At 37.9% G+C, this 23,668-nt stretch overlaps 2 pseudogenes; one reads left to right on the top strand and one right to left on the bottom strand.

Annotated features, from left to right (window-relative positions):
- Positions 1-8,072, bottom strand: part of LOC102480992 (40S ribosomal protein S15 pseudogene) — a 91,196-nt pseudogene extending 83,124 nt beyond the window's left edge.
- A 10,081-nt stretch (positions 8,073-18,153) lies between these two features.
- LOC102480565 (importin subunit alpha-1 pseudogene) lies at positions 18,154-19,785 on the top strand (annotated as a pseudogene).
- Positions 19,786-23,668: the final 3,883 nt, after the last annotated feature.

The raw sequence follows: 23,668 nt of genomic DNA, 5'->3' as shown, positions 1-23,668 counted from the left end.
TCCTATACTTTGAATGCCTTACCTTTTAGAGCAAAATGTTTCACTTACTTCCCCTCACCCATCCCACTGCTGTAAAACTCCTTCTATAATAAATACGCATGACTTCTGGCCATCAGGGCTGCAGTCTGGAGTTTACTCTGGCTGTAGCCGGCTAAGAACATGCTAAGGGCATGAGGTCTTAGTCTGATTCTTGTTCACCCGCATCGCCTCCCTGTGCACCCACCCCGGCTGGGGGTACGGCTCCCGGCACATTCTCTTCTCAGGATCTTGGGTACGCACGCATGTGCCCGGCATGAGTTTAAGCCACCAGGTCCAGGACTCGAACAGCTGTCAACTGTGTGGGAGTCCAGCAACATAGCCACTACACCATTCGCTGGTCCCCAACACCATTCTTGAAGAAATTTCCCAAGGCCAATGAAAGAACTACACCAATGAATGAGCGGTAACAAAGTCTGGTTCTCACACAGGAATGGTGCCTACTTCCACCATCCAGACTACACAACTTATAATTCACAGGGCTTTGAGTAGAAAACACAAAAGGGTCTTGCCTCAGTACTAGGGGATAATTTGCCCTAGACCAAGCACTGCCCTTGTCCCCCCTAAAAAAATCTCTAAAGTAAAAATATTCCCAATACCTGTAAAGAATTTAAAATTCAGTAAGAAAACACTTAAAATAGGTAAAGGTAAATGAACAAACACTTCAATGAAAAAGATGTATAGAGGCCAAAGAAGCACATGAAAAGGTGCCCACCAGTGTATGTCATGAGGAAAATGCAAATAATTATAACCACAATGAGATATCAATTTACACCCACTAGGATGACTAAGAATTAAGAGATTTGCAGCTGTTGGTGAGGATGTGGAAGAACAGGAGCTCTCACCCACTACTGGTGTGGGAAAGGAAAGTGATATAACCACTTTGGAAAACATTTATGTGTTTTCTTAAAAGTTCAACAGACATCTGCCATATAGTTCTGGAACTGCCATGCCCTTCAAAGGGTTTTCCCGGGAGAAAGAATATGTACACCCTAAGACTTTTACAGGAACAGTCATAGAAGCTTTATTTGTTATTGTTAAAAACTGGAAACATGCAAATGCCTATCTAGGTGAATGGATAAACTGTGGCATATTCTTACAAAGGAATAATATTTAGCAGTACAAATGATTATTGAAACATGTGACAACACAGATGAATCTCAAAATAATTATAAGTGGCACCAGTCAGACCCATGTACCCCCCAAAAAAGTGCACATATTGTATAATCACATTTATGTAAAACTCTATTTAATGCTAAATTATAGCAACATAAAGCAGATCAGTAATTGCCTCGACATGGGGCAGCAGAAGAAGAGGAAAAGAGGGATTATACAAGAAATTTTAAAGAAATGGTTGTGTTTATTAAACTAACATCATTAGTGATTTCATGGATGTAGACAAAAGTCAAACCTCTTTGTTATTGTTTTTGCCAGAAGGCACATGTTCTCACTGGAGAGAGAGAGACAGAGAGAGAGAGAGAATGCAAGAGTGCACCCCTCCCCCATGGGACATGGCCATACTACAATCCCTTTTCTCCATTTCTTCCTCCTTTCTGGAATTTTTGGCACACACACAAAAGTATCTGGTGTATTTCTCAAGCTGCCAAGTCTACGATGCCTAGCATCGGTTTCAAGCTGGCGGGTCCAGGACTAGAATAGCTAAACTACATGGGAGTCCAGCACCCTAACCACTACACCACTGCTGGCCCCTACAATTGTATGTTTTAAGTTGCACAATGGACTGCATTATCAATTAGAATAACTAAGCTACTGGAAAAAAGAGGTTACTTCAAGCAAAGTTCATGACTTTCTGTTATGTAATGAAATTTTTATTTTTTACCATATTTTAGCTTTTTTTAAATTACTAAATGAGAAACAATTTTTTAAAACAAATTATGGCAATATTTAGTAAAAAGTACCTTATATTTTTTACTACTCCACTTTTCTTCAGTTGAAAAAACTGAACTTCAGAGAAGTTGATTTGCCCAAGTTTACTTTATTGGTATCACCTAGAACAGGGCCTCTAATAGGTACTCTTCTAATATTTTATGATTCTTTGAGAGTTTCAAATCTTATGAATAGAATGTTCTTTGTGAAACACACAATATACGTGTTAACTACAGCTATTCCTGAAGCTCATTCAAAGTTTACATTTGGTAAATATCTGTAAATGTATAGGTTGTTTCTGAATTATTTGAGCATTGTAACAGAAACTACTTATTGTCCTAAGTTGTAAAATAAAATACACTTTTGGGCCAACAGGTGGCATTGAGGCTAAGGTATTGGGCATCCACATGGCGGGCCACTGTTTGAACACCGGAACCAGCAGCTTGAAAACCATGCCAGGCACATGTGCACATGTGCCCAAAATCTTGAGATAACAGAGAAGAATAAATTGCAGCATGGCTACCCTCCCTAGTGGGGAGGGGGTGAAGGCTGCAGGGTGCGTGGGGGGGTGGTGATTTCTCACTTTCTGCTTCTCTGGCTCTGTTTCTCTCAGGGAATATAGGCACCCTATGACAAAAACAAAAACAAACACAAACAAACAAAACACCCTTTTATATGAATGTGCTTGGTGTGTCTGTCTAGTGACAGGAAGCATGTAAGATAGGTCTCATAGTATTTGAATTTTCTTCCCACCACAGCTTGTGTGCAAAACCATAGCCCATATTTTTGCATTGGGTATATAACTGGATGTTTATATAGTATGTATATTCAAAATAGACTAAGTTTATTGCCAACTGTGGCCAGTGGAACTAAAAATAATTTGTTGCCAATGATATAAAAATTTAACAAAATTGCAAATAGTATTAAAAAGTAAAGTCTGCTGAAACAGTTCTTCACTATTGAAGTCTAATAACTAGGATTTTCTTTGCAATGCTAATGTGGCTGTTTTTCATTATTAGAATGTGGGAGACATATCCAGAGCTCTATTTTTAAATAAGAAGCAAGAGGACTAATGTAACTTGCTGTAATCAGCAAATACTACAAATCTGCACATTGAATTAAACTTTCCACTCCTCAGTTCCACCTCCTTTTGCCTTTCCTTTGCCCAAAGTCCAAAACAAAGAAGGAAATAAAAGCGAAAGCACATACACTCTCTCTCCATGCTTTCTCAATGCTCTAGTGACTTGTCTCCAAGGAAAGTAGAAAGACCGACTTGAAAATTTGAGAAGCTCAATGTTTGTGAGTCAGTCTATGCCTTAGCTAAAAACAATAGTTTTAACAGGGAAAATGCTTAATAAATGTCTATTAATGGATATATTTACAATTTCTAGGCACCTTAGAATTTGTTCATAAGGTATTCAGAAACATTTCCCAGATGTGCTTTACTAAGCAAACTTTAATTGACAATAAGTCTTCTGCTCTCCCCTTAGGCAATAACTGTAACATATTAGAAGAGAATTGAGGGTAATGGCATTACGGCTGCTCCAGCCTTGGCCTAGCAGAGTGCATTCATAATACACATATAATAGATTCTTTTACCTCGTAGATACTTCGGCTTTAGTTTCTAATAACATTTAACTGTGGTGTAATTTGCTTTTTTTTTATTTTGATTTATTTTTTTTTCATTTCATTTTCTTTTGTACATTCAATCACATTATTATTATTTGACTGACAAAATGGATATTTCAACACACGAACATTTCTCCCTAGTACAGGTGATAAAACTACAAAACATCCACTAATTTTCTTTTTAAATGTGGTTTTGTCACATTTTGAAGGCCCTCCTTGATGTTGGCTAGTCCCTCTTCTCAAATAGCTGATAAATTCCACATCCCTAGCCCTTCCCCATACTCTGGACTAGCTGCTATGTACACACTCTAACAATTCCAGGGCCAGAACCAGACAACCAGGGCAGTCACTGGACCACAACCCCACAAAGCGATTCAAACTAGCCAACTCTAAACTTGCTTGCCCTGCCCCGTCCTTTCATTCCTGCAGGTGTATGCCTACATATACCCTCCTTCCCTCTGCCTTGGGACTGACCCTAGTACATCTACTAGTACATCCACTGAGAAACTCTGTGTATGCTGTTCTGTGAATACAAAGAAACTGTGAGACTCTTCCTGGTTTCTTTTTTTAAAATTTTTATTTATTATCATAATCTTGTTTAAATTATATTGAATCAGATATATCTTTACAGTGTATTACATTTATTTTTCCAGAAGGAATACAGTGCATATCAGTCAAGACAAAGACATTATTATCCACATCATAATCATCAAATAGCTTTTCATCATTTTTTCCAGATTGTTATTCTCATTATTTTTAAACATTCAAGAATCACTATATATCATTTTGCTTATAAAAAATAATTTATTCATCATGAAATACTTCTCAGACCAGTCCAGTTGAGATTACTATACATGTTATCATCAACAGGCACTAAATCACTTCTGTGTCCCACTAATGCCATGCCTCTCTATTTGATCTCTTTCTATCCTTCTGTATACTGGTACCTTTCCTCACCCCATTCCATACTGTTCAGTATCCCTAAATATTTTCACTGCTTTTATGACCTCCAATATTTCAATCTCTACCATAAAGTGTGGATGGTCTATATATATTAAGTGGATACATACAATATCTTTCTTTCATAGCCTGGCTTGTTTCACTCAGCAATAGATCCTCTATATCCAACTACTTTCTATCAAATGCCAGGGTCTTGTTGCTTTATATGACTGAGTAGTATTCCATAGAGTATATGTGCCACACTTTTTCAATTCATTCATCTGTTTGTGGATATTTGGCTTGGTTCCATATCTTAGCAATTGTGAATAATGCTACAATAAACATTGACGAGCAAGCACTTTTCTGACTGAGCATTCTCCTGTCCTTTGGGTAGATACCCAGAAATGGGATTGCTGGATCAAATATAAGTTCTATTTGTAGATCTCTGAGGAATCTCCATATTGTATTCCACAGTGGCTGAAGCAGTTTACAATGCCAACAGTGTAGGTGACTTCCCCTTTCACCACAATCTTGCCAATACTTATCACTTTTTATGTTTTTAATCTTCTTCATTCTGACAGGGGTTAGGTGGTATCTCATTGTGGTTTTAATCTGTATATCTTTTATGATGAGAGTTGTTGAGCATTTCCTCATATGCTTTTTGTCTGTTCGTTTGTCTTCCTTAGAGAGATTTTTGTTCAGCTCATTTTCCCATCTTTTAATTGGATTAATCATTCTTTTTCATGTAAGCTGCTTGAGTTCCCTGTGTGTTCTGGGTATCAGTCCCTTGTCTGAGGTATATTTGACAAAAATATTCTCCCATTCTGAGGGTTGTCAATTCACACTAATTACTGTCCTTTGCCATGTGGAATCTTCTTAGTCTGATATAGTCCCACTTATCTATTTTAGGGAGTCTTATTTAAGAAATCCTTGCCTACACCAATGTCTCCCAGAGTTTCCACAGTATTTTTCCACCAGTAGTTTTATAGTTTGAGGTCTTAGGTTCAGATCTCTGATGCATTTTGAGTTGATTTTTGTTAATGGTTTCTGCAGGTGGATACCCCGTTTTTCCAGCATCATTTACTAAAGAGGTTTTCCTTTTCCTAAAGGAATGACTGGTATCCTTTCCCAAAAATCAGTTGGCTGTAAGCTTTGGGAGTTATTTCTGGGATCTCTATTTTATTCCATTGGTCCACCTGTCTGTTTTTGTGCCAATATCATGCTGTTATAATTATCAGAGTTTATAGTATATTTTGGGGTCAGGGAGTGATATGCCACCCATTCCATGCTTCTTGTGCAGGTTTGCTTTGGCAATACAAGGTCTTTTATGATTCCAGATAAATTCTGTGATTGTCTTTTCTAGATCTGTGAAGAAAATCTCTGGATTTTTTTTATTGGAATTTCATTAAATATGTAGATTAACTTGGATAGAACTGCCATGTTGATTACATTAATTCTTCTAATCCAGAAACATGGAATGTCCTTCCATTTTTTATGTCCTTTTCAATATCTTTCTTAAGATCTTCACAGTTTTCTTTGTAAGCATCTTTGACTTTCTTAGTTAGGTTTATCCTTAGGTATCTTATACATTTTGAGGCTATGATAAAAGGGATTTCTTTCATCAGCTCTACTTCATTCAACTTGTTGTTCATATATAGAAATGCTATAGATTTTTGGATGTTGATTTTTTTATCTTGCCATTTCACTGTATTCATTTATTACTTTGAGAATTTTTTTATGGAAACCCTTGGCTCTTCTAAGTATACCATCATGTCATCTGCAAATAAAGATATTTTTAACTCTTCTTTGCCTATTTGAATGCCTTTGATATTGTTCTCTTTTCTGATTGCATTGGCTAAGATTTCCTGCACTATATTAAAAAGCAGTGGAGAAAGTGGGCAGCCTTTGTCTAGTACCAGTTTTTAGTGGAAAAGTTTTTAGCATTTCCCCATTTAGTATAATGTTAGCTATAGGTTTTTAATATATGGCTTTTAATGTGTTGAGAAATGATCCTTCTATACCATCTTACTGAGAGTCTTAATTGTGAAAGAATGTTGTTGTATTTTATCAAAGTTTTTCTCAGCATCACTTGAAATGATCATATGGTTCTCATCTTTCTTTCTGTTAATATGATGTTATATTTATAGTCTTGCATATGTTGAGTCACCCTTGCATCCTTGGAATAAAGCCTAGTGGTCGTGATGAATAATCTTTGATATATGTTGTTGAATACAATTTGCAAGTATTTTTGCATCTATATTCATCAGCAATATTGGTCTGTAGTTTTCCTCTTTTCATGTCCTTATCTGTTTTGGGAATGAGGATGATGGAGGTTTCATAAAATGAATTTGGAAGATTTCCTTCCTTTTGGATCTTTAGAAATATTTCAAGTAGGATAAGACTTAACTCTTCCTTAAAAGTTTTATAGGATTTAGAATTGAAGCCATCCGGACTTGGGTTTTTCTTTGTTGGAAGGTTATTTATTACTGATTCGATCTCCTGGCTTGTTATGTGTCTATTCAGATTTTCTATGTCCTCCTGATTCAATCTTGGTAGAGTATATGCATCCAAGAATTTGTTCATTTCCTCCATGTTCTCTTGTTTGTTGACAAATAGTCACCCATAGTATCCTATTAAATTATCAATGCTCTTATTATTTTCTTTCTCTTCTGGAATACCAATTATCTGGATGTTGAGGTGCTTGATGGTATCCAGTATTCCTTGTATATCATCCTCAATTTTCTTGATTGTTTTCTGTCTTCTTGAGACTCTTTTCTAGGTCAGAGATTTTGTCTTCTACATTCATTCAAGTTTTGATTTTCTACATGATCTAATCAACTTTTAATACTTTCTAGGGAGGTTTTAATTTTCTATATCACATTCTTCATTCCTAACAGTTCCATCTGATTCTTTTTTAAGGAGTCTATTTCTTCTTTCAATTAATGAAAGGACTTCCTCATCTCCTGGAGATCATTGTCTCTTTTCTCTTGCATTTCAGTTAGTTTAGTCACTACAAATATTCTGAATTGCTTATCTGACATGTCCACGATGTCCATTGTATTGACTGTGGGTAATGTGGGCCTGACAATTCCCTTGAGAGAGAGGCATTTTGTTGGTTGCTCATATTTCTAAAGCCTCTGTGATTGTTCCTAGTCATTTAGTGATATATATGTCCCTTCCTAACTTATTCATGGCACCTCTGAGTGTTCAAAGGAGTCCAGGAGTAGAAAATTAGCAATCTCCATTCTAGTCTGCCTCCCTGTTGCTCACCAGTATCCTGCACTGCTGTCACTGGTCCTGGGTGACCCAAAGTCCTCCATGTTTCTGAAGAGTGGTTAGCCTCCAACTGAGCTAATGAGATTCACCTCAGGAGCAAAGAAAAGATCATGTGGTGCACAATGTGCACACTGTTCAAATGACAGAAGTTCTGAGAGTCCAAAGGCAAGGGGGGAGGATGACCCCTGGTTCCTGGCTGTCAGAGACTGCAGCCCCGGGGAGCCTGGTGTCTGGCAAGGCTGCTGACTTGAACTGGTCTCTGGATGGGGTGAGGAGGGGCCTCTTCCTGGTTTCCCTGACACCATTTGCTTTAGCCTTACCAAATCTCACCTAAGGGGTTATGATTGAGGCACATAGAAAGCAAGAAAGGATAAGGGAGTGAGGAGAAAAGAACATAGTCACTACTTTAACTGGTTCTTACAAATGCCATGTTTCTTTTTACTAAAATTCAACTCAAGTCAATAATATTTGTGTACCATATAAGCACTTTAGAAAAGAGGGGTTAAAGAGTAGCAATAGTTGGGCCAGCAGGTGGCATGGAGGTTGACAGCTAGATCCCACATGTCTGACAGCACAGTTTCAGTCCTGGATCCAGTAGCTTGAAAACACACTAGGCATACGTGCATCCATGCCCCCCAAAACCAAGAGAATGGAGAAGAGAATTGCACATGACCAGCCCCATAGAGGGTGATGTCTCACCTTCTCTCACCATCCTCCCCCATCCCATGAGTGCATGCACCCTCTGGCAAAAATTTAAAAAGATACATATATGTTTATATATAAAAAAACAACAGAGATTTTGCTAGTCAAGATGAGGTAACATGGACCAAATTTACTTTCTTACCATAAGCAACTAGAAAATCATAAAATATGCAAAACAGTAACTTTCAGGCACTGAGGAGAAAAAAGCAAGACAGGACCATGATCTGTAAAAGAAGGGAACCAAGCAAGATGAGCCCTATTATTGCCCAGGCTCATGTCCTGGGACTGCAGTAAGGACAGAGAGAAGGTAGGTAGAATCAAGGCTGAGAAATTTTGCTGAGTTCAAGAGACAGAGATGGAAGTTCAGGAAAGCCAAAGTATCGAGAATAGGTAAAATGGAGCACAGGAGAGGAGGGAGCTATACATACACAGAGAGAGAGAGCACTCTAGAAATCTGCAGAAACTGCGGCTGAGGGTACTACATGATAGAGAAAAGCTCCTAAAAAGAAATAGCACAACTTCCTAAGCACACTGTGCTGGGAATAATTTGTGCCCCCACCAATCAGACTGACAAAAATCTCTTAACAGATGAAGTATTGAGTAAAACCTTCAGAAATGTATTTCCTAATACACTACAATAGCTATACATACAAGACCAACAAAATGAAAAGCAAACTTTGAATCATTCTGGTTGATACAAAATAACCGCACATCAAAACAAAACCCAATGGTATTACAAGGAAAAGAAAATTTAGCACCAGTTATGTACAATTCACAATGTCCAGAATCCAATTTTTCAAAATGCCAAGTAGGCAAAAAGTAGAAAACTATGATTTATAACAAGAGGAAATGCAGGGGTCTTCAAAAATTTCAAGGAAAATGCACATTATGAAAAAATTATGCATGAATTTCAAGATCTCTTGCACCAAAATAAACTTGTCATTACATTTATCTAGAAATTTCTTCAAGTATCCTCATATTAGTCAATAGAAATAAACTCAAAAACAGGTCACAAAACTTATTGACAAGTATGTAAAAATTGTTGCATATGTTACAAGTGAAAATAAACATAAATAAGCTAAGGAAGGGAAAAAAAAGAAGATATTAAATAAAAACAAACTTTAGAAATTAAAAAAATCTGAAATGTAAAATATACTACATGGAACTAGCGTCATAATATCTCATGTAAAAGAAATGATCAGCGATTTAAAAAATAGTCATAGAAACTATCCAAAATAAATAAAGTAAACTAGAAGATCAAAGGGGACTAGTAGGTGGTGTAATGGTTACATCACTGGACTCCTACATAGTTCACTACAGTTTGAGTCCTGGACCCAGTAACTTAAAAGTCACACTGTGTTTGTATCTGTGTCTGTGTGTGTGTGTGTGTGTGTGTGTGTGTGTGTGCATGAGTGTGTGCCCAAAATCCTGAGAGGAAAATGGAGGAGAAAGGATTGCAGCATGGCCATTCCCCCTGGGGGAAGGAGGGGGGGAATTTCTCGCTTTCTGTCTCTCTGTCTCTCTCTGTCTCTCTTGCAAGCACACACGCACTATAGCAAAAATCTCTCTTGAAAACAAAAAAAGGTCAATGAACTGAGACATTCTAAATAACATATAATTGTGTACAAAAAGAAAATTAGTAAAGAGAAAAAATAATTGGATAATAATTGCCCTTATATCTTTGAAATTTAATAGAAACAAATAAATCCATAGCTCCAAACTTAATGCAGAAGATACATAACAATGCCAATGCATATTATAGTCAAATTGTTAAACATCACTGACAAACTCCTAAAACTAGCCAGGGGCGGGGGTGGGGGGGGTGATTTTTCACTTTTCCTCTCCCTCTAGTGAGTGCATGCACCCTATGGCAAAACCTTAATTAATTAATTAATTAATTAATTAAAAACAAAAAAATTGTTCTGTCTGAAAAAGACATAACTCTAAAAAGAATGATTTGGAAAGGTTTTTGTTATGTAATCACTGAATCACAAATCCATTAGTAGCAAATGCAGTTACTATGGCTTCCATGGGGAAGAATATGAAAAACTACTGCATGTCAATGTGATAGCTCTTTAAAATCAGTAGAAATTATATTTTCAAGAACAGATAGTGGTACAGCAATAACACAATGCTCTGTGAGGCTGACCACTATGGGAAGGTTCCAGATTGGGTCTGAAGACCTTTCTGGACATACCCAGTGCATAAATACCCATTATCCAGGGTGCTGAGGCTAGTGGAATAGCAGCATTAAAATCCTGTTTGGGGTGTCTTTCCCTCTCTCATATCATAAAGACTGTGGGCAATGTCTCCCTTACTCATGGAAGAAATAACAATATTAAAAAAGAAAAAATAGCCGGGGGTGAGTGGGAAGAGGAAAGACACATCATGTACAGGAGAACAAGATCAACTGGGAAATGTAGTTCAGAGTTAAAGAAAATAAAATCTGGCATTATGAAAACATTTATTAATAGATAATATGCAGATTTAATGGAATCCAGTATTTTAAATTGATAATATTCTAATATATTGTTGTAATGCACATTACCACATAAAATTTTCTTTAGCATAACCTCTCCCTTTTTTCCATTTTTTTCTGTCTTTTTAAGAAAGTATATTTAAGAGGTTGAGTGGTAGCACAATGGTAACACAACTGGGAAAGGTCCTGCGTTCAAGTCCTAGGACCTCCTTGAGTAGACTGGTACACATCTGCATATGGTCTTGATCAAGCCATTTGAAGACTGGAGGTGGAACACTGGTTTTTACAGTATTGGGATTTCTGACTCTCTCTCTCTTTCTGTCACTGTTTTTCTCTCATACACACACACACACACACACATACACACACTAAACAAGAAAAAAAGGAAAGAAAACATATTGAGCCTGAATAGTTTTTTTATTATGACTCATTCTTCCTCCCTCGATTAAATTATAAATTACTTGAAAGTACTGAGATTTAGACTTGATCTTTTCCCTGTAAGAAGTTTCCATAGACATTCAATAAATATTTGTTGATTTTTTTTCCCTGAAGTACTTTCAATAAAATATGGGCACAAAATAACTGAAGAGTTCAGGAAATATCAAAGAAAAGACAGCCAGGAGGATTTCCTTCCACTATGATTCCAACTTTTCTACTGTCTCATAAGAATTATTCTAGGGAACCAGCAGTTAGCGTAATGGCTATGTGGCTGGACTCCCATGTAGTCGACCGCGGTTCACGTCCCAGACCCAGTGGCTTAAAACTCACGCCGGGTGCGTGTGCATGCGTGCCCAAGATCCCAAGAGAAGAATGGAGGAGAAGGGATTGCGGCGTGACCATCCCCCCTGGGGGTTGATTTCTTGCTTTCTGTCTCTATGTCTCTTTCTGTCTGTCTGGTGAGCACAGGCACCCTATAGCGAAACCCCCCCCCAAAATAAAAGAATTATTCTAGATTACACATTTGAAATAAATTTGGAGGGAAAGGTGAGAGTAACATCTCAAGCCTTGATAGCTTTATGAGCTCTCTGAAGAGTCTTCTAAGCATTCTAAGCACCTTCAGTAGATCCTACACAGCATGTTTGTGGTTGGCTATTGGTTTGGTGGGCTGTCCCCTTTTATATACTCTCTGCCAATGATTTCCTACCAAGGAGGATTGAGAGGAATGGTGGGCCCAAATTTATGAGACAGTCACTCCAGCATACAGCAGTTCTGAGCCCACCTGGCTTACCCCACATCAATCTGCCATCAAAACTGCCCAGTCAGCTGCACCCTTACTTTGCTCTTGTTAATACGCTAGTAGAACCACAGGGATGATGATTTATTCTAATTAAGCTCAAATATTTCATGAAGGAAGAAAAGGGGACCTGGTTAAAAGGGAAGAAGAAAGGATAGAGTTAGAGTTCCCATGAGAATATTTCCAATTTAAATTCTGACTGGATTTTTATTGATCTCAGATGAAAACATAAGAAGAACTAAAAGGGGAGTAGAAAAGGCAGCCTTGGACAGAGCAATTAGCTTAATTATTGCTATGGCATCCACTGCATTCAGTGCATATTGATTGACTTTACTGCTAATTAGACTAAATGACCTTGAACATTTCTATATAATCAGGTATATTCTATAGAACACTTATTGCTATGATATTTTGATGATAATTCAGCTTTTATCTCACAGGCTAGAAGAGATTCTTTTGATATTCAAAAGAAGCAAAGAGGAATACAACTTAACATTTGTGGGGAAATGGATAAATGAGGAAAATCAGATACAAATTGTTATTTCACTTCCTCCAATCCTGTACTCCTGTATTTTGACTCTGTAAATTTATCTATAGCTATATGTGGATTTCAAGTACAGCTTTGATGAGTACACTTGAAGAAGATCAAAGTTTGTACTGTTCCAGAAAAAAATAATTTGAATAATAAAGTTATAAGGAAGCTAATTTATTGAGTGATAATTAAGAGAATCTAATATAAAGAGAATATTCCCAGTAATTAGACCTGGGCTCCTGAAATGAACTGATATGAAATGAGCTTCTGAGAAGCCCCTACTGGAAACCCTCTGATAGAGGGTAGGTGAACAAAGAAGCTGGAAAGAAGATTGCTACACTGGAGAAGGGACTGGACTAGGTGATTTGACAGCTCCCTTCTAAATATGACAAGTAAATCAAGCATTTGTATTTCTATGAAAAGTAACGTGGAAATCAATGTTGAATGTGACCCACATGTTGAAGAAATGTGTCCTTTGGGTGACGAATCTTCTGACTTACAGTGTATTGAACACCATTATAGAATGTGATTGTATAAACTATAAAGCCTGAGACACAGGTCCCCATCTGCTACCTTTGAGTTGGCTATTAAATGCAAAAGCTATCATGCAAAGACTTTTGTGCATCCTTTTTTCTGCTCAAGAGCTGACCTGCAGTGGCTGGACTGTGGTGCAGCAGTAAAATGCAATGCTCTGTATGGCTGGCCCACATGAGAAGGTTTCAGTTCATGTCTGCAGGCTTCCCTGAGTACACAGTGCATGCACTTGCCCATGATCTGGGGCAACTGAGGCTGCAATATGACAATGGAGCCCTGTTGAGAGTGTTGTCTCTGTTTCTCTATGTGTTTGTCTCTCTCCCTCATGAAATTAATTAATTAATTAATTAATTAATTAATTAAAATAGCTTACCCACAAACTTCATGGGTGGAGAGCCTACAAATATCAACTTGCTCTCCAAAAGGAGTCCATATACAGAAACCTAAATGGATATTATCACTGCTGCTTGTTTTCTATAAGATTCTTTTGGGTGAATTTGGTAGATGGAGATGCCAGCCGAGGTAAAATCAGTACAACTGAAATCTCAGTAAGAGGCACCATGAGGAAACAGCCCTGTGATGAAACATGCTAAGGGAGGCGGCCAGAGCTGCCACATAGGGCTGTTCGTGTATGCATGACACAAAGACTTCACCTTCAAAAGGCAGCAGTGTAGACAATTTTACTCTTTGGAACTAATGTGAGATTTTTATTATGTTATTACCTTACCAATAAAGGGTAATTTGTCTATTTAGTATGATAATTTTCTCACAGATAACAACACTGTATGTTGTTCTAACAAAATCAGTATGTTGAAACTATGCTTTGACAAAAAACAAAGAAGTTTAATAATCAACTAGTTTGTTGGTCAAACATCTAAAATAACCTAAGTTTTTATATGACAAATTACATTTCTGGCTAGTGTACTGAGAGACAAGTCTCTTAAAATATTAGTAACATATCCTCAATTGGTAATAGTTCACAGATTAAATTTGAGATTAAATACTGCAGTTCATATTATCTACTGTTTTTCCACTCAATCAGGATAGTATTTCAAAGTTCTTAATTTAGATCTACACTTTCGTGATGACGTAAATCACTATGTAACTACAAATATTTATTTCCCATTAATAATGTACAAAGTAAGTATTACTCAGACATAAATTGGAGATTACTATATAATCGACCACTTAATATGGCACTTGATTGTTTTTATTACAGGAATTCTGGCAGTACAAATATTAACTACAGTTAAAAAATTGCAGCTCCTGCTACATAGATATTACTTAATGCTATAAATAAATGTACAGAAAGCAAAATTCAATCAATTGTGCGCTTGAAGGAATCAAATGGAATAAAAAATTTGTCAAAGAAATATGTAGCAATGTCATTTACTAAAATTAGAGTGATGTTGAAGCAATTGTGCAGTTTCCTGACTCTGACATCAACTTTTCAAATATTGAATTACCATAAAAAGTAGGGAAAATATTTAAGTCACCTATAAATTTCACTATTAGTTCAGCTATAATCCAAAACAAAATTTCAAAATCAGTTTTTTCTCATTATGAGACATTCTATAGCCTAGATATTTTCCAATAAAATGGAAAATCACCTTTTCAATAGCCTAGATATTTTCCATTAAAAATGAAGTTGGAGACCAACAGGTGGCATGGTAGTTAAGGCACTGGACTCCCACATGTTTCACCATGGTTCAAGTTCTGGACCCTAGCAGCTTGGAAACCATGCCAGGCACTTGTTTATACATGCTTAAAATCCTGAGAGAAGAATGGAAGAGAAGGGATTGTGACTGGCTCCATTGGCTGGCAGTTAAGATAGTCAGATCCCACATGGTCAATCATGTGGATTGAATCCTGGACCTGGTGGCTCAAAAGAACATGCCACATGCATGTGTATGCCTGTCTGAAATTCCAGCAGAGTGGAGAAATAAAAAGGAAGGGATTGCAGCATGATCGCATTCCATTGGAGTGCTTTCTCCCTCCCTCACCTACTATATGTGTCTCTCTGTCCCTGTGTGGTGAATGCACACACTGTCTAGCAAGTTTAAATTAGTACAAGTGAAATACCCATTACTGGAAACCCTCAGATAAATGGTAGGTAAACAAAGAAGCTGGAAAGGGGATTGTTACATTGGACAGGAGACTGGGCTAGGTGATTCAGCAGATCCCTTCCAAACATGACATGTGTATCAAACATTTTCATTTCTATGCAAATTAATTAATCACCATCTGATTAATTAGTTTCCTTGTAACATTATTATTCAAATTTTGGGGGGAATGGTACAAACTTTGATCTTCTTCAAGTGTACTTATCAAAGCTGTACTCAAAGTCCACAGATAGCAATAAATTTATAGAGGCAAAATACACTTATTACTGTATTTAGTACAACAACCACACTCTCTGGCAAATTTAAATCAATACAACTGAAATCTCAATGTAAGGCACCATGATATAATATCTCTGGAATTAAACATGCTAGGAGAGGCAGAGGGTGTTGGCTGTTAAATGCAAAGGCCATCGTGCAAATATCTTCATGCATCCTTCTTTCTTCTCTCTTTTTTTTTTTTTTTTGGAGAGGTTTTTGCCATAGGGTGCATGCGCTCGCCAGACAGAGAGAGACAGAGAGACAGAAAGCAAGAAATCATCCCCCAGCAGGGATGGTCACATCGCAATCCCTTCTCCTCCATTCTCCTCTCGGGATCTTGGGCACGCACACACACGTGCCTGGCGTGAGTTTTAAGCCACTGGGTCTGGGACACGAACCGCAGTCGACTACATGGGAGTCCAGCGACACAGCCATTACACTAACTGCTGGTCCCGATCCTTCTTTCTTCTCAAGAGCTGACCTAGAGTACAGCAATAAAACCCAGTGCTCTGCAGAGCTGACTCTCATGGGAAGTTTCTGAGTTCATGTCTGGAGGCTTCCCTGAGTACATAGGACATGCACTTGACAGGCAACAAAAGCAAAAGTAAGCAAGTGGCCTACATTAAACTAAAAAGTTTCTGCACAGCAAAGAAACTATCAACAAAATGAAAAGATAATCTACAGAGTGGGAGAAAATATTTACAAACCTTTTATCTGAAAAGGATTAATAAGCAAAGTATATAATAAACTCATAAAACTTAGGAACCAAAATAAGAAAAGAAAAATAGCCTGGTTAAAAATGGGCAAAGGATCTGAGTAGACATGTTTCCAAATAAAACATGTAAATTGATAGTAAGTATCTGAAAAAATGGTTAACATCACTAATCATCACAGAAATGCAAATCAGGGACTGGCAGACAGCATAATGGTTATGGAGCTGAACTCCCGTATAGTCGACCACAGTTCGAGTCCCGGACCCAGCAGTTTAAAACTCACACCGAGTGCAGTGTGTGCCCAAGATCCCCAGAGGAGAATGTAGGAGAAAGGATTGTGGCATGGCCATCCCCTCTGGGGGTTGATTTCTCGCTTTCTGTCTCTTTGTCTCTCTGATGAATGCACACACCCTATAGTAAAAAAATCTCTCTTAAAAAATGCAAATCAAAATCACAATGAGATATCACCTCACATCTTTTGTGATGACTGTTAGCAAAAGTCAAAAGATAGCAAGTGTTGGCAAAGTTGTAGAGAAAGGAAATCCTGTACACTGTTAGTGAGAATGGATACAGCATTACAAAAATCAATATAGTGTTTCCTCAAAAAACTAAAAATAGAACTGCTGGGCCAGCTGGTGGCATGGTGGTTAAGGTGGCTGGATTCCACATGGCTGACAGCATGGTTCGAGTCCTGGAACTGGCGAGTTAAGAAACACACCAGGTGCATTTGTGTGCATGCCCAAAATCCCAAGAGGAGAATGAATGAGAAGGGACTGTAACATAGCCATCCCCCATGAAGGGTGATTTCTCACTCTCTCTCTCTCTCTTTTTCTGTCTCTGACAAGCACATGTACCCTATAACAAAAACTAATATAACAAAAAAAAAAAAAAAAAAAAAAAAAAAAAATTAAATAGAACTAACATATAATCTAGCTATCCCACATCTGGGTATATATTCAAGGGAAACAGAATTACTATCTTGAAGAAAATGTTCATTGCCACATTATTTAAAATAGCAAGATTCAAAACAACCCAAATGTCTGACAAGTGATGAGTGGATACAGAAAATGTAGCTATATGAAGGAATATTATTCCGTTTTAAAAAGGAAGAGAATCCTGTCATTTGTGACAGCATGAATGAACCTAGAAGATATTGTGCTAAGTGAAATAAGACAGAAATGGAAAGTTAAGTAATGCATGTTCTCATTTATAGGAGAAATGTATAAAGTCAAACTCAGAAACAGAGAGGACATAGGTGGAATGGGAGAAATGGTGAGATGTCGGTCAAATGGTTCAAATTACACACACACACACACACACACACACACACATTCAATTTCTCTGAAGAACCCTGGATAATGCACATCTATTATTTTATATTTAACCATTTAATTTGCATAATTCCTACAGACTGAGTTTATTTTTGTAATACATGTTGAACATCCTTAATCCAAAAGTCCAAAACCCAAAATATTCCAAAATTCAAAACTTTTTGAGTACAGACATGCTACCACAAGTGGAAAATTCCATGATATCTCATTATAACAGGTGAAAGAAGCTACAATACAAAACTATAAAATTATCTTCAGGTTATGTATATAGGTATATATAAAACATAAATGAATTTCATGTTTAGACCTAGGTCACATCTCCAAAGTGTCTCATTATATACAAATTTAAAATTCAAACAAATCCAGCACACTGTCTTAAGGTTGAGTCACAGTGGACGGTTGAGGGCAGAGGATCCCCAGCCTGTGAGCCCAGTGCCAGCCTGCACCATCTACACAGCTTCCTCCCCTTGTCTCATAACCATGTCCACCAATGAGAATGCTAACTCACCAGCTGCCTGTCTTAATAGACTCAAGAACAAGGGAAAAGACAGTGTAGAAATGAGGCAGCACAGAATAGAAGTTAACGTGGAGCTGAGGAAAGCAAAGAAGGATAACTAGATGCGAAAAAGAGAAATGTAAGCTCATTTCCTGATGAAGCTACTTCTCCACTGCAGGAAAATCACAATAGACTGGGCATCATAAATTGGTTCGTTGATGACATTGTCAAAGGCATAAATGGCAACAGTTTGGAAAGTCAGCTCCAAGCTACTCAAGCTGCTTTCTAGGGAAAAACAGCCCTCCTCCTTTAGACAACATCATCCAGGCTGGGTTGATTCCAAAATTTGTGTCCTTTTTTGGTAGAAATGACTGTAGTCTTATCCAGTTTGAATTTGCATGTGCACTCATGAACATTGCCTCTGGGATGTCAGAACAGACCAAGGCTGTAGTAGATGGAGGTGCTATCCCAGTGTTCATTTCTCCATTGATATCTCCCCAAGCACACAGCAGTGAACAAACTGTGTGGGCTCTAGGAAACATCGCAGCATGGTTCAGTTTTCCAGAACCTGGTTATCAAGTATGGAGCACTTGACCCACTCCTGGCTCTCCTTGCAGTTCCTGATGTGTCATCTTTAGCAAGTGGTCACTTACGTAACCTTGCCTGGACACTTTCAAAACTTTGTGGCAACAAGAATCCTGCGCCCCCGCCCCAGATGTTGTTGAGCAAATTCACCCTACTTAGTTCATCTCCTGTATCACGATGATCCAGAAGTATTAACAGATACTCTTTGGGCTATTTTCTACCTTACCAATGATTACAATGAATGGATTGAAATGGTTGTGAAAATAGAAGTTGTGCCCCAACTTGTGAAGCTTCTAGGAGCTACAAAATTGCCCATTGTGACTCCCACACTAAGAGTTACAGGTAATATTGCCATTGGGAGAGATGAGTAGACTCAGGTTGTCATACATGCTGAAGCACTGGCCATCTTCCCCAGCCTGCTAACTAACCCCAAAATAAATATTCAGGAGGAAGCTACATGGACAATGTCCAACAACACCGCCAGTCGGCAGGACCAGATCCAGCAGGTTGTGAATCACAAGGTAGTCCCGTTCCTCATCAGCGTGCTCTCCCAGGCTAACTTTAAGACACAGAAGGAGGCTGTATGGGCTGTGACCAACTACACAAGTGGCAGAATAGTTTAACAGATTGTATACCTAGTCCACTGTGGTGTCATAGAACCATTGATGAACCTCTTAACTGCAAAAGATACCAAAATTATTCTGGGTACCTTGGATGCCATTTCAAATATCTTTCAGGCTGCTGAAAAGCTTGGGGAGACTGAGAAACTTAATATAATCATCAATGAATGGGGAGGCCTAGATAAAACTGAAGTTCTACAAAACTATGGAAACAAGTCTGTGTACAAGGGCTTCATTAAACTTGATGGAAAAGTATTTTTCTGAAGAGGAAGAGGAAGATCAGAACATTGCACCAGAAATGCCCATACCTTCCAAGTGCAGGATGGGACTCCTGGGCCTTCAACGTTTAGATCCCACGGCGGAGGCACAGAGGTGTTTGTCGTGTGCTATGTGTGGTATAAGTTTGTCTGACTATTTTTCTACCAAGAACTCTCTTTAAATGTGGCTGTTACTGTAGCACTTTTTACTATGAAACTACACTTGAACAGTTCCAAACTACATACTGTGTGAAGCTTATCCTCCAAATGGGTTTCTTATTTCTGTGTGGAATTTCGTACTTTGCAGCAACCTGTAAATAAAATTAAATCTCATCCTTTTCTAAATAGATAGGTAAATAAAATTCAAAAAAATTCAAAATCAGGAACATTTTTGGTCCCAAGTATTTTGGATAAGGTAAGAAGAAATGCTTATCAGGTTCAGTATCTTTCCTAATGTATCTCTTTTTTAATTGGCACAGAGTCACCAAAAGGACCAGTGTCAGCCTTGGAGGTAGTACAACACACCGAAGACGGTACTGTACAGAATTAAGAGCTAGCTAAACTAGGCCTAAGTTTAATATCTAACTCTACATCTGTCAGCTGAGGAATCTTGGGTCCATTCCTTCCCCTCTGTGCTTTAGTTTCCGCATCTACAACATGGGGCAGACATGGTTTAAGGAATTAAATCACACATAGCACTGAGGATAGGACCTGGCATATAGTAAGTCCTCAATAAATATTAGCTATTGCTGTTTCATTATCCTTAGTATAATTCGAAGTACATGTTACAGTTCATAAACTGTTTTAAGCATGAAACATATGGCATCTGTTACTATTGTTAGAATCACCTTTTTCCAGAAAGCTGAAGAGAAATTAGAGGAAAATAACCTACTCATTGCACTTTCGATGTGAACATGGCATGTCAATGATACCAATTTTTTTTGTGTGTGTGTGAGAGGTTTTCGCTATAGGGCGCATGCTCTTGCCAGACAGACAGAGTGAGACATAGAGACAGAAAGCGAGAAATCCCCCCCCTAGGGGGGATGGCCACGCCACAATCCTTTCTCCTCCATTCTCCTCTTGGGATCTTGGGCATGCACGCACACGTGCCCAGCGTGAGTTTTTTAAGCCACCATGTCCGGGACACGAACCACAGTCAACTACGTGGGAGTCCAGCGACATAGTTATTACGCTAACTGCTGGTCCCAATGATACCAATTTTGAAAGGATGGGGTTTTATTTTCAAATATCTCAGGGTGAGTCAGGAGTATATTATGAATATATGCATTTATTTGAATTCTTAATCTCAATCTTGTTTCTGTTTTTAGAAAAATATAAAGCCAGCAGGTGGTATGGTGGTTAAAGTGACAAGACCCCACATAGCAAACTGTGAGGTCCAAGTGCTGGACCCACCAGCTTGAAAAACATATAGGGCTTATGTACTGGTACACTTCCTAGAGGAGAATGGAGAAGGGATTGCGGAGTGACCATTCTCCCTGGCAGATGCTTTTTTTCAGTTTCTCTCTTCTCTCTCTCTCTCTCTCTCTATCTCTCATGTGTCTTACAGCAAATACATATATATATATATATATATATATATATATATACACACCCACACATGAAGAATAAAAATCTAGTTCACTCATAATCATTCCATTCATTGAAACGTTAAGTGCTTAAAGTACACTGATGAATAATATCTGATTTCTGACCTTAAAAATATCCTTTTATTAGAAGTAGTTATTAGTGTGTATAATCTCACAGTAGCTAAATCATCAGATGGTTTTTCTAACCAACACTGCAGGTCTTAAATCAGAAACAAAATGATCAAGTAGAAAAAAGGACTGAGGTGTATATTATGCTGGGTAAAGTCTCTTCACAATCTAAATGATGTATAGCATTTTAATGTATGAATAATAATTTTTAAAAATTAATTTAAGGGAACCAGCAGTTAGCGTAATGGCTATGTCGCTGGACTCCCACGTAGTCAACCGTGGTTCGTGTCCCGGACACGGTGGCTTAAATCTCACGCCGGGCACGTGTGCGTGCGTGCCTAAGATCCCGAGAGGAGAATGGAGGAGAAGGGATTGCGGCATGACCATCCCCCCTGGGGGTGATTTCTTGCTTTCTGTCTCTATGTCTCTCTCTGTCTGTCTGGCGAGCGCACGCGCCCTACAGTGAAAATCTCTCAAAAAAAAAATTAATTTAAAAACTAAAAAGAAAAAGACTCTAAGAATTAAAAGGTAGCTCAAGGAAGATTCTTAAGGTTAGGATCAGCTGACTTAATTCTTTGATCCCTGTCCCATCATCAGCATTTCTTTGGTGCCTAACCTGCATAAATAATGTCTTAGAAAAAATTATATTAGAAAATAGGATTCTGATTTCATATTAGGTCTAAAGGGACTATCAGGACTGACAGAGATATGGGAGATTTTATCTAGTGGAAAAGTTACTGCGCTAACCCTGCTATCCCTTTAAAACAATGTCTGTTATTTTCCTATTGAATGAGACTGTATATCCCTGTGGCCACATTCCAGTGTCACTATGTCCATCTCATCATTGCAAAGCCAGGATAAAACTCTTAGCTAATGAGCTGCCTTTGCAATTCCAGACAAAGTGAGATTACAAAGAAACTTCTTAGGCTTCATCTACCTGAACAGTCTCTGGGATATGGTGGTTACCATAACTAGTGAATAACCACACAGAGACAGGGATATGGGATCCTTCAGACAGCCACTGGCGAGAGGGGCATATACTTCCTAGCACCAGACCCCAATCAACTCATATTCCCAGCAAAGTGACTGTGCAATCTTAACCATCTATCCCTGGGACTGGTATTTGCACCAGTGGTATCAGCCAGTTTGCCTCAGAAATGTCTTGGTGAGCACCCAAATCCACTTTAGGACACTGATAGACATTCTTTGTATAAGTCTCATATGGTTTTGTATTATATTTTAAATTGTTTTCAGTGGTTAATATAATCTGATTGCTTCATTGGTTATACTCCCAAATTAATCATCTGCTTCTCCACTATGCTTTTATTTCATTCTCATTTATCAATTATTTACTTTGTTACCTGATTTTTGGGGTAGGCAAGAATGTCAAAAGCAAAAGAAGCTGACTTGGAGGCTTTGGGATAATCACTATAGATAAGCAGTAATGAACAAGATATGAATTCTTCATGTGTTATGGACTGAATGTTTGCGTCTCCCCAAAATTCTGACATTGAAGCTCTAACTCCCAATGTGATGGGGCCTTTGGGAGGTAATTAAGATTAAATAAAGTCATGAGGGTGGGATGTTTATGATATGATAGTGTTCTTACAAGAAAAGGCACTGTGGAGCTCGCACGCTCTTTCTTCCCTCTATTTTCCTTTCCAAGTGAGCACACAGCATGAAGGTGGCCTTCTGTAGGCAGGAAGAAAGCTCTCACCAGGATCTGAGGAGGCTGGCACCACCTTGATCTTAGACTTCCCAGGCTCTAAACTGTGAGAAGTACATTTCTATTGTTAAAGCCTGCCAGTCTATAGTGTTTTGTTAAGAAAGCCCCAATGACTAATACTTCCTGGAATCAAATAGTATCAATATGAATACATTTTAAATCTTGAATATTCTAAGGACCCCATTAGCACTGAAGCATGACAAGAATTATTTCATTGGTTTATTTATTTATATGAAAGGGTCTACAAAATTAAAAATCAAAACTATACTTAGAAATGTCTGTAATTAACATTTTTATTAAAAGACTACACTATATCAAACAGAATTCTCTTAGAAATGTTAAGCTGTGCAGTCATTACTAATTTAAATATAAGCATATTTCAAGATGCGCTAGGAGACTAACCATCCAATCCACAAAAGTTCAAGGGGAAAAATCAATTTAACTTTAACAAATTATTTTCAGTCATTTCAAAAAATCAGTGAAATTCCTTCTAGATGGGCATGGTGCTAGGTGCTATAAATGCAAAGTGCAGTGGGCTGTACAAAAGTCAAGTAATGAGTAAGATATGGGTCCCCCTATTCTTTTTTTTTCCTAAG

This window comes from Tupaia chinensis, unplaced genomic scaffold, assembly GCF_000334495.1.
Source record: "Tupaia chinensis unplaced genomic scaffold, TupChi_1.0 Scaffold000350_1, whole genome shotgun sequence".
Taxonomy (NCBI): domain Eukaryota; kingdom Metazoa; phylum Chordata; class Mammalia; order Scandentia; family Tupaiidae; genus Tupaia; species Tupaia belangeri.
The sequence above is the reverse complement of the archived record's forward strand: the minus strand, read 5'-3'. Positions and strand labels throughout refer to the sequence as shown.